Here is a 13,303-nt window from a genome sequence, read left to right on the forward strand (position 1 = left end):
GTACCAAACAAGAAGAACTCAAAGAGACTCATATCAAGATACATCATAATTAAAATGGCAAAGATTAAAGACAAAGAGATAATCCTAAAATCACCAAGAAAAGGTAGGTGGTTACTTACAAGGGTTCTCTCACTTGACTGTCAGCTGATTTCTCAACAGAAGCTTTGAAGGCCAGAAAAGATTGGCACGAAGTATTCAAAATGATGAAAAGCAAAGACCTACAACTAAGATTACTCTACTCAGCCAGGCTATCAATTAAAATTAAAGTTAGATAAAGAGCTTTCCAGACAGGAAAAAGCTAATGACCTTTATTACCACCAAACCAGAGTGTTGAAGGGACTTTTTAAGAAGAAGAAGAGGAAAAAAGCCCCCATAAATATCAATAATAAAATGGCAATAGCTACATATTTATAAATAACCATTTTATATGTAAATAGATTAAATGCTCCAATGAAAAACATGGGGTGTCTGAATGGATAAGAAAACAAGACCCATGCATATGCTGTCTACAAGAGACCCACTTCAGATTGGAAGCTATTCACAGACTGAAACTAAAGGGATAGAAAAAGATATCATGAAAATAAAAAATTTAAAAAAGCTGAGGTAGAAATATTAACATCAGATAAAATAAAGTTTAAAATAAAGACTATAAGAGATAAACAAGGACATTACATAATGATAAAGAGATCAATTCAACAAGAGGATATAAACCTAGTAAACATACATACACCCAACATGAGAGCACCTAAATATATAAAGCTAATATTGACTAACATAAAGGGATAAATCAATAGTAATATCATTATAGTAGGGAACTTAACACCCATTGACACCAATGGACACATCTTCCAGACAGAAAATCTACAAAGAATTAATAGCCTTATATGATACATTACCAGATAGATTTAATAAATATTTTTAGTGTTTCACCCCCAAAACAGCAAATATATATTCTTTTCAAGTGCACTTGGAATGTTTTTCACTATAGGCCACATGCTAAGCCTCAAAACAAGTCTCAATAAATTTAGGAATATTGAAATCAGGTCAAACATTTTCTCCAACCACAGTGGTATGAAATTAGTAATCGATTACAGGGAAAAAAAACCTAAAAAATACACAAACACTAGGAAGCTAAATAACAGGCTACTAAACAAAGAATGGGTTAATAATGAGATAAAGGAGGAAATCAAAAGATACCTCGATACAGATGAAAATCAAAACACAGTCTATGGCCACGCTACCCTAAACAAGCCTGATCCCATCTGATCTCGGAAGCTAAGAAGGGTCGGGCCTGGTTAGTGTTTGGATGAGAGACCACCTAGGAAGACTGGGTGCTGTAGGCATAAAAATAAATAAAGAAACAAGGGATTGTAAGCTGACAAGGTCCTTACAATCTGTGAGGTCAACCAAGGGTTGCCTTGCATTAAAAAAATAAATAAATAAATAAAACAAAGACTCTGATTTCAAAAAAAAAAGAAAAGAAAACACAATGTCCCAAAATATATGGGACACAGTGTAATCAGTTATAAGAAGGAAATTTGTAGCAATAAGAGCTTATCTCAAGAAACAAGAAAAATTTGAAATAAACAATCTAACCTTACATCTAAAAGAACTAGAAAAAGAAGAGAGAGCAAACAAAGCTCAAAGTGAGTAAAAGGAAAGGAATAATAAAAAATAGAGTGGAAATAAATGAAAAAGTCTAAAAAAAATACAAAAGATCAATGAAACCAAGGGCTGGTTCTTTGAAAAGACAAACAAAATTGATAAACCTTTAACCAGACTCATCAAGAAAAAATGGAAGCAAGGACCCAAATAAATAAAAACAGAAATGAAAATGAAGTGACAGGTGACTCTACAGAAATACAAAAGATTATAAGAAAGTACTATGAGCAATTATATGCCACCGAATTGGGCACTATGGAAGAAATTAATACATTCTTAGAAACATACAGTCTCCCAAGACTGAGTTAAGAATAAACAGAAAATCTGAACTGTCCAATTACTACTAACAAAATCAAATCAGTCATCAAAAACTCCCAACAAACAAAAGCCCTGGAATGGATGTCTTCAAAGGTGAATTTTACCAAACATTCAAAGAAGAATTAATACCTATTCTTCACAAACTATTTTAAAAAATTCAAAAAGAGGGAAGGCTCCAAGTTTCATTTTATACAGGCAGTATTACACTGATTACCAAACTAGATAAAGATGTTACAAAAAAAAGAAAATTATAGGCCAATATCCCAGATGAACATAGTTAAAAAATCCTCAACAAAATATTAGCAAACTCAATTCAGAAATACATGAGAAAAATATCATACACCATGGTAAGTTTGATTAACTCCTGGGATGCAAGTTTGGTTCAATATATGCAAATCAATCAATGTGATACAAATTAAAAGACAAAAATCGTATGACCAGGGTTTTGGAGAAACATGGCAGAGAGACATCCCCAGATCTCTCCCCTTGAAAGAACAATAAGGCGAGTATCTAAAAGTCAACAGAAAACACCTAAACTGCACACCAGCATGACTTAGTGTGGGATTTGCGCATAAGAGCTAACACAGGTCAGAACCCTGGGTGTTGGATGGTGGATTGGGAGAAACAAAGAAGCTGCCTCTAATACCGGGAGCTGCCTGTGGGAGGAGAGTGAGGGGAAAAGGTGAAGCGAGTTTCCTAAACAGCCCTGCCTGGGAGAGCAGTGATTTCCATGTGGCCAGCAGCAGGGTCCAGTCATCAGGACAGAAAGCAGAGAAGCAGGGATTACAGAGAAACAACAGTTGATTTTTATCAGCCACAGTTGCAAAACTAAGGCTGAACCACAGTCCTCATTCCATAACCCAGAGGGGCACCCCCCCATATACTCTGAGACCGAAAACCGTGAAGCCCCAGGGGAATCTGAGCAAATGCTACTGAAACTGTTACTAACACTGAGAGGAACTGAGACTGAGGGTAGCGAGCGAGATTAAAGCTTTATATAAAGCAGGGATACAAGAGTCTTAGACTCCACCTACTGGAAAGCAAAAGAAAAACATGTTCTTTGCAACAGGCTGAAGAGAGACCTTTATATAATAAATATTCATTCAATAAAGCAGAACACACTTCAATTAATGCCCTGGCAGAGAAATAATCCACTAAACACCATAATCAATCAAGTTGGCAAGGCATCTCAGACAGAAAGAGAAAAATCTCCAGAAAATAAGCTTACAGACATAGAAATATGCTACTTAAATGACAGAGAATTCAGGAGATACTTCTGAAAAAACTCAATGAGAAACGAAATGAATTATATCAACAATTTCGGGTATTAAAAAACAACTAGAGGAGCAGAGCAAGGAGATTGAAACCCTAAAAAAGAACAAAATAGAACTGGAGATGAAGAACACACTGCAAGAGCTGAAAAATAAAATAGCAATCTTAGGGAATAGAGTTGACCATATGAAGTGAAGGATCAGAAATATTGAAGACAGATATCTAGAAATAAATCAGAAGGAAGAAGACAGAAACTGAAGAAAGAAAAAATATTGAAAGAGAAATACAGGTACTAGCTGATAACATCACGAGAAGAAACATAAGAATAATGGGCATTACCGAAGGCAAGGAAAAGGAGCAGGGACTAGAAAGCATTTTCAGACAGATAGTGGACGAGAATTTCCCAAATCTAAGGAATGAGCTGGCGCTTGAAATTCAAGAAGCCAACAGAACACCCAATTATCTAAACCGAAAAAGGCCTTCACCAATATACATTGTATTAAAATTATCAAAAATAAAAGACAAAGACAGAATTCTCAGGACAACCAGGGAAAAGAAGAATAGGAAAACCCATTAGATTATCATTGGACTTCTCAGCACAAATCTTACGTGCCAGTAAAGAGTGGAATATAATATTCATACTATTAAGTGAAAGGAACTACAAGACTAGAATAATGTCTCCAGCTAAGTTTTCCTTTATATATGAAGTAGATATTAAGACCTTTCCAGATTTAGAAAAATCGAGGGAATTCTCTACTACAAGGTCTGCACTACAGGAAATATTGAAAGGGGTCAGCTCACCTAAAACACAGGACAAAAAAATTACATAATTAGAAGTAAGGTACCTCTCAGGCAAATAGAAGCAGGATAGTACAACTCTTACTAAGAACAAGGCATTATAAGCTTAAACAATAAGAAGAGAATTGCTATAGCAAGAGAATAATGAATATTCAGCATATATAAGGACAATTTTAGAAAACACTGACTGAATAGCAGAGGATTCAAAGATCCAAACTGGCAAAGGGAAATGAAGATAAGGCACACACAGAAGTAAATGGACGACTGTATACATATATACCTATCCTTTACATATTCGTAATGGTAACCACACACAGATGATTCAGAACTGAAGTATATAATATAAAAGAAGAAACAGAGGGAAAACCCACAAAACCCAACCAAAATAAAAAAAAAAACAGAAACACAAGGACAAAGCAGCAATGGGAACACTGAGCTACCAGAAAGCAAAAGATAAAATGTCTATAAGAAGACCACCCTAAGTGGTCTTCACATCTCAATACTCACCCTAAGTATAAATGGACCTAACTCACCAGTAAAAATTCACAAAGTTGCTGATTGGGTCAAAAAACAAAACACAACCATATGCTGCCTCCAGGAGACATACCTCAGTTTCAAAGAGAAATATAGACTCAAAGTGAAAGGATGGAAAATGATATTTTCAGCAAATGACATTTAGAGAAAAGCAGGAGTAGTGGGACTGATATCAGATGAAATAGACTTCAAAATAAAAAAGGTAAAGAAAAATACTGAGGGACACTTCATTATGATAAAGGGAATCATGAACCAAGAAGGCATGACACTTAATAATATTTACGCTCAAAGTCAGGGAGTCCTGAAATATATAAAACAATTACTAACAGAACTAAAGGGAGAAACAGACCAAAACACTATTGTAGTAGGGGACCTAAATACCCCACTGTCGGATATGGACAGAGCATCCAAACAGAAAATCAATAAGGAAATAACATCCTTAAATGACACGTTAGACCAACTGGACATAATTGACATTTACAGACCCTTTCATCCCAAGACAGCTGTTTATATTTTTTTCTCTAGTGCTCATAGAACATTCTCAAGGATTGACCACATACTGGGACACAGAGATAGCCTCAACAAATAAAAGAGGGTTGAAATCATACCAACCATATTCTCTGATCATAATCCTTTGAAACTAGAGTTCAACTGTAGAAAGAAAGCTGGAAGAACCACAAATACATGAAGATCAAACAAAATACTACTGAGAAATGACTGGGTCAGTGAAGAAATAAAGAGAAATCAAGAGACACATAGAAATGTATGATACTGATAATACAACATATCAAATCTTTTGGGACACAGCAAAAGTTGTCATACGAGGAAAATTCATATGATTATAGGCCTATCTCCAAAAATAAGAATGAGCCCAAATATACAACCAATTGCTTCATCTTATAAAACTGGAAAAGGAAGACTAAATGAAGCCAAATGTGAGCAGAAGAAAGAAATAATCAAAATTAGAGTAGAAATAAATGAAATTGAGAACAACAACAACAACAACAACAACAACAACAACAACAAACCAATAGAAAAAAATAAATGAAAATAAGAGTGTGTTCTTTAAGAATATTAAAAAAAATTGACAAACCCCTGGCTAGACTCATAAAGAAAAAAGAGAAAGGACATGAATAAACAATATCAGGGATGAAAGAGGGGAACTGATGACAGACACTGCAGAAATACAAAGGATAGTACAAGAATACTATAAAAAAGCATGTAACACCAAATTTAATAACCTAGAAGATATGGACCAGTACTTAAACAGATACAACCTTCCTAGACTGAATCAAGAATTAGAAAATCTGTGTAGAGAAATCAGCAGTATGGAAATGGAAACAATCATAAAAACCCTACAAAAAAAATAAAAGTCCAGGACCAGATGGCTTCACCAGTGAATTCTATCAATCATTCAAAGATTTAGTACCTGTTCTCCTCAATCTCTTACAAATATTAAAGAGGAAGCAATACTTCCCAACTCATTTTATGAGACCAATATTACTCTGATATCGAAACCTGGTAAAGATAATACAAAAAAAGAAAAGTATAAACCAATATCTCTCATGAACACAGATGCAAAAATCCTAAATAAGATACTATCAAACTGATTACAGACACATATTAAAAACATTATAAATCACAATCACGTGAATTTTATCCCACGGGCACAGGGATGGGTCAACATAAGCAAATCAATTAATGTAATATAACCACATAAACAAATTAAAAAAAGAGAATCATATGATCATATCGATAGATGCAGAGAAAGCCTTTGACAAGATACGGCATCCATTTATGATCAAAACACTTAACAAAATCGGTAATGAAGGAAAGTATCTTAACATAATAAAGGCCATATGTGACAAACCCTCAGCAAACATTATACTTAATGATGAAAACCTAAAAACCTCTCTCTAAGATCAGGGACGAGACAAGGCTGTTCACTATCACTACTGTTATTTGATATAACATTGGAGGTCCTAGTAAATGCATTCAGGCAAGAGAAAGATATAAAAGGCATCCAAATAGGAAATGAAGAAATCGAAATGCCAGTATTTGCAGATGACATGATTCTCTATATAGAAAACCCTAAATACTCCACAAGAACACTACTAGAAACAGTAAACAAATACAATAAAGTTTCTAGATATAAAATTAATGTTCAAAAACTGTAGCATTTCTATACTCTAATAATGAACTGTCAGAAAAAGAAGTGAAAAAATAATTATTTTTTCAATTGCAACAAAAATAATAAAATACCTAGGAATAAATCTAATGAAACATGTGAAGGACCTACATTATGAAAACTATAAGACTATATTAAAAGAAATGGAAAGATATTCCATGTTCTAGGATTGGAAGAATCAACATAGTTAAAATGACCTTATTACCTAAAGCATCATATAGATTTAATGCAATCCACAGCAAAACCTCATCAAAATTTTTAAAGAAATAGCACAAAAGATCATCAGATTTGTATGGATGTACAAAAGACCCCCAATTTCCAATGTCGTGTTGAGAAAAAAAAAGAATGAGGCTGGAGGCATTGCTCTGCCTGACTTCAAATATACTACAAAATGACAGTAGCCAAATCGGTATGGTGTTGGTAGCAAAGCAGACACACTGTGGAACAGAATCGAGAGTCCAGAAGTAAACCTATATTTATATGGACAGATAATTTTTGAAAAAAGAGCCAAAAACATACAGTGGAGAAAGGAAAGCCTCTTCAATAAATGGTGATGAAAAAACTGGAAAGCCACCTGCAAAAGAATGAAATGAGACTGTTGTCTATCACCACACACTAAAATTAATTCAAAATGAATTAAGGACCTGAATATAAGACCTGAAACAATAAAATGCATAGAAGAAAACATAGGATCTAAACTCAAGGACCTTGGACTTCAAGAGGATTTTATGAGTTTGACCTCAAAGTGAAGGGATGTAAAAACAAAAATAAATGAATGAGACCACATCAAAGTAAAATGCTTTTGTTCAGTAAAAGAAACCATTAACAAGGTAAAGAGACAACCATCAGAATGGGACAACATATTTGCAAGCAATGCCTCAGATAAGGGCCTAATATCCAAAATATACAAAGAACTCATACAACTCAATAACAACAACAAAAAAGACAATCCAATCAAAAAATAGGCAGATGACCTGAACAGATACTTCTCCCTAGAGAGCATAGAAATGGTCAACAAATGTTTGAAAAGATGTTCAACATTGCTAGCTATTAGGGAAATGCAAATCAAAACCACAATGATACCATCTCACACCTGTTAGGATAGCTATAATCAACAGGACAAGTAATAACAAATGCTGGAGAGAATTCAGGAAAAAAAGGAACCCTCAACACTGCTGGTGGGACTTCAAATTGGTACAGCCACTATGGAAAACAGTAGGGAGGTTCCTGAAAAACTAAGAATTGATCTATCTTATTATTCAGTAATCTTCCTACTGGGTATTTACTCCAAAGACTCAAAAACTAATATCCAAAAAGATGTTTGCACAACATTCATAGTGTCATTATTCACAGTGGCCAGGTCATGGAAGCAGCTGAAGTGTCCTACAATAGTTGATTGGATAAAGAAGTGGTGGTACATATATACAACGAAATATTACTCAGCTATAAGAGGAGATGAAATATGCTATTTGCAAGAACATGGATGGATCTCAAGATAATCATGCTAAGTGAAATATGCCGGAGAAAAAAAGTTGAAAATTACACTATATTACTTATATATGGAATATAGACCTAAAAGTGACAAATTAACAGGACAGACAAACAGAGACTCATGGTCATAGGTAATAGACTAGTTGTTACCAGAGGGCAGGGGGAAGGGTTGAGAAGGGAGGTAGATGGAGTAAAGAGGGTCAAATATGTGGTGACAGAAAGAAATCTAACTATGGGAGGTGAACATGCAGTGTAAATACATACATACATATATATATGTGTATATATATATACATATATATATATGCCTTACTGTTAAGGTATACAGTTGAAACTTATCGGATTTCATTAACCATTGTCACCATAAAAATCAATCAATAAATTGATGTAAAAATCATATTTTCATATCAACAGATGGAGATAAAGCATTTAATAAAATCCAGCATCTATTTACGATAAAAATTCTCAGCAAAGTCAGAATAGAGGAACCACACCTCAACATAATAGAGGCCATATAATAGAAACCCATGGCTAATATCATACTCAATGGGGAAAAGCTAAAATGTTTTTCTTAAGGTCATGTACAAGACAAGGATGTCCACTTTTACTACTTGTATTCAATATAGTATTGGGAGATATATACACAGCTAGTAGATAAGAAAAATAAATAAAATGTATCCAAATTGGAAAGGAGTAGAACTGACATTATTTGCAGATGACATGATTCTATATATAGAGAACCCTATAGATTCCACCAAAAAAGTGTTAGAACTGATAAATGAATTCAGTAAAGTAGTAGGATAGAGAACTAATATTCAGAAATTGGTTGCATTCTTATACACTAATAATGACATATCAGAAAGAGAAATTAAAACAATTTTATTATACTTGCATCAAAAATACCTCTGAATAAATATACCAAGGAGAAAAAAAACCTTTATGTGGAAAATTTTAAGTCATTGAAGAAATTGAAGAAGATACAAATAAATGGAAGCATATACTCTGCTCATTGATAGGAATGATTAACATCATTATAACGTTTATACTACTCAAAACAATCTGTAGATTCATTGCAATTTCTATCAAAATACAATGGCATTTTTCCCAGAACTAGAACCAATAACTCTAAAATTTATATGGAACCATAAAAGACTCCGAATGGCCACAGCAATCTTGAGAAAGAAGAACGAAATTGGAGGCATCATACTACCTGATTTCAAAGTATACTACAAGGCTATAGTAATCTAAATAGCATGGTACAGTCATTAAAACAAACATATAGATCAATGCAACAGTTAAAGAGCCCAGAAATAAACCCATGAGTATATGGTCATCTAATATATGATGAAGGCAGCAAGAAGGGGTAAAGATAGCCTATTCATTGGAAATACTGTACAGATATATGCAAAAAAAAAGAAACTGGACCACCTTGTTACACCATATACAAAAATAAACTCAAAATGGATTAAAGACTTAAATGTAAGAACCAAAACCATAAAGCTACTAGGAGAAAATGTAGGCAGTAACTTTTCTGACATTGCTTTTAGTAATATTTTTTTTCCGATTTATCTTCTTGGGCAAGGGAAACAACAGAAAAAATAAACAAATGGGACTACATCAAACTGAAATGTTTTTACACAACAAAGGAAACATAAAAAAATGAAAAGACAAAAAGAATATATTTGCCATCGATACATCAGATAAGGGGTTAAAATCCAAAACTTATAAAGAACTCATATAACTCAACACCAAAAACCAAATAGTCCAATTAAAAGTAGACAGAGGACTTGAATAGGAATTTCTCTAAAGAGGACATATAGATGGCCAATATACATATGAAAAGATGCTCAAGGTCACTAATCATCAAGTAAATGCAAATTAAAACCACAATGAGATATCACCTCACACAGTCAGAATACTTATAATCAATGCATCAAAAAGTAAGTGCTGGCGAGGATGTAGAGAAAAGGGAACCCTCATGCGCTGTTGATGGGATTGCAAATAGGTGCAGCCAGTATAAGAAACATTTTAGAGGTTCTTCAAAAAATTAAAAATAGAACTCTCTTATGACCTAGCCATTCCAGTTCTGGGAATTTATCCGAAGAATACCAAAACATTAATTTGAAAAGATATATGCTCCCCTAGGTTCACTGAAGCATTATTTACAATAGCCAAGATATGGAAGCAACCTAAATGCTCATCAATAGATGACTGGATAAAGAAGATGTGATATGTATATACAATGAAATATTACTCGGCCATACAAAATGAAATCTTACCATTTGCAATGACATGGATGGACCTAGAGAGTATTACAATAAGTGAAATAAGTCAGACAGAGAAAGACAAATATGTGATTTCTCTTATATGTGGAATCCGAGGAACAAAATAAATAAACAAATGAAATGAAAATAGACTCATAGATACAAAGAATAAACTGGTGATTATCAAATGGGAGGGGTGTTGAGGGGCTGAGTGACAATGGTGAAGAGATTAAGAAGTACAAATTGGTAGTTACACATAGTCACAGGAAACATAGTCAATAATATTGTAATAAAGATGCATAGTGCCAAATGAGTACTAGACTAATGGAGGATCACTTTGTAAATTATATAAATGTCTAACCCCTATGCTGTACACCTGAAACTAGTATAAAATAATATTGTATGGAAAGTCTAATTGAAAAATAAAAATTAAAAAAAGAGCTCTTGGTTTAGCAAATCAGATAGCTCAGAGAGATTGAAAATGTCTGTTTCTTTGATGTTTGTGGCCTTGACATATACATGCGCTGGAAATTTTACAGTACCAGGTTTTTTAATGCCATGTGCTTTATACATAAAGATCTTCAGTTCTGGGTTTGAAGCTAAGTACTACAGTTTTCTATTGCTGCCATTTTCGGAGTTTTTTTTTCTTTAACACCTATATCTTGTCTTTTGACTCTGCCTCCTGACTACAGATGATCCCTTATTGCATGTTATTCATTCTCTGAGGTATAAATGTTGTCAAGGATCTTCTAATTAATAAGGGCCTAGGCTATATAGTCTTAGACTCATCCATACATCCTTGATCTAATATGTGACCAGAAACAAAAGCAGACTGTTATCTGTATAGAGGTTTGAATGAATGAACAGATGGAAAAGTAGTATTGCTAGGTGTCTCAGCAATCTCTAACTCAGCAATTTATTATGATTTGGGTTCAAGTGCTCCAAGCCATATAATAACATTATCCATTGAAATTTAGGCAAGCGATTGATTCGGCTCTGCTTTGCTTCAGGGTTCAAGTGTGAATGTGAACCATGGGTATTGACACTTCAGTCAGACAAACTTGGGTTCAAATCAGTCACTCATTGTATGACCTTAGGCAGGTACCTTAAACTTCTTTGGTATGTCTCAGTTTCTACATTTATAAACTAGGGTAATAATTGTACCCACCTCAGGGTGGTTATGAGGAGTAGATGAGATCATGTGTATAAAGCACTTAGTGCAATACCTGGCATAGGGTACACTCTCGAAAGATAGCTAATATTAATATTTCAGTCAGCTTGACCCCTGAAACCTTGTCTGAGGACCAGAGTGGCATGGTGTTGCAGAGCTCTGCTGGGGCTTATCACAAATTTTGTCAGGATAGTTCCTTTCCAGGTGTTCTCTCTGAGGCTGATGGAATCTCCAGGCTCAGTATTGGAGCAGGAATGAGGTTGTGCTGTCCAGTGGCTGTGTGCATTTCCTCTGCGGTAAAGACTGCTATGCTGAGGGAACCTGCCTGTGATGTAACCTTAGGTTGGCAGAGACATTGCTAGAGCCAGAGGGTCTGAGGCCTTCACATTTCTCTGGGTTTGACTTTTTCATATGGAGAATGAGATGCCTGGACAGAGGATGATATGCCTTCTGCTCTGCCTCATGTGCGCCTGGCATTTGAAATAAATTTTGGGTTTTCCTTAAGAATCTAAAGAAGACATTTATTTTTATGAGAAAATATTTCCATTTATACATCCTTTCTTGCTGAATATAAAAATAATAAAATTAAAAGTATATAATGTGGATAAGTAACACCCACCCTCCCTATTTCCACCCCACAGAGATAACACCAGTTACATGTGGTGTATGTAACTCCAGATGTTCCGCCCAGCAGTATTCGGGGTATCTGTGTTTTATGTAAGGAATGTGTTCCTGAGGGACCCACATAATTAGAAACTGACATAATTCGAGACCGGTCTTAACAAAAAAGGGCGAGAATTTGTTTATCAACTAAAGTGGTGACACCATGTGGCAATAGTGTAAACATAGCTTATAATTCACTTGGCCTTAAAGATTTGAAATTACGTTATTCTTTGTGACATTTTAATTTGGGGATATTTGCATTATTTCAAATGTACATCACATGGGACTAAAATTTTTTATATCAAAATAGTTCAAATTCTTATAATTTAAATTTATTTAAAGTGTGACTATGCTCTGTGAACTTTGAAAATGGAGCCATATTACAAAAGCTGTTCCAAAACTTGGTTTTTAAAATTCAGATAACAATATGTTTTGGACACTCTTTCAGATCAGCAAATATATCTTTATCTCTTTCTTTTTAAGTGCTGTAGGTCATTCCAGTAGTGTATCCTAATGCATTTAACCAGTGCTCTGTATCGATCCATGATTCTCCCCAGGAATAAGGTCTCCCTTCCCCATCTGTCTGTCTTCAGATTTACCCTCAATAACAGAGACCTGAACAAATATAAGTAGTTCTTAGTACTAGAGACTTAAAACCAGAGCAAATCAAACTCTGCCTCTTGGAGATCACCAAGGCAGTGGCATCCTTGACCAAGGGCTCCAGAAGTCACTTGCCTTTTTCTACTCCAACTGCAATTGGCTTTGTCACTGAACTGGCCTAATCTAGTGTCAAAGGGCAGATTCTCTGGAAGCAGATACTGAAATAGAGTTTGAAGTACTATTTATTATGGATTTAATACCTATGAAGTGAAAGGAGAGAAAACAGTATTGAGCAGATGAAGTTGAACTGTGAAGTAGGCCAGTCAAAGCATTGGCCAACAT

The 13,303-nt window shown here is 34.5% G+C and overlaps 1 pseudogene; it reads left to right on the top strand.

The window, feature by feature from the left end:
• Nucleotides 1-1,224: 1,224 nt before the first annotated feature.
• LOC118607905 lies at nt 1,225-1,343 on the top strand (annotated as a pseudogene).
• The last annotated feature ends 11,960 nt before the right edge of the window (nt 1,344-13,303 follow it).

Source organism: Rousettus aegyptiacus, unplaced genomic scaffold, assembly GCF_014176215.1.
Source record: "Rousettus aegyptiacus isolate mRouAeg1 unplaced genomic scaffold, mRouAeg1.p scaffold_m13_p_9, whole genome shotgun sequence".
Taxonomy (NCBI): Eukaryota; Metazoa; Chordata; class Mammalia; order Chiroptera; family Pteropodidae; genus Rousettus; species Rousettus aegyptiacus.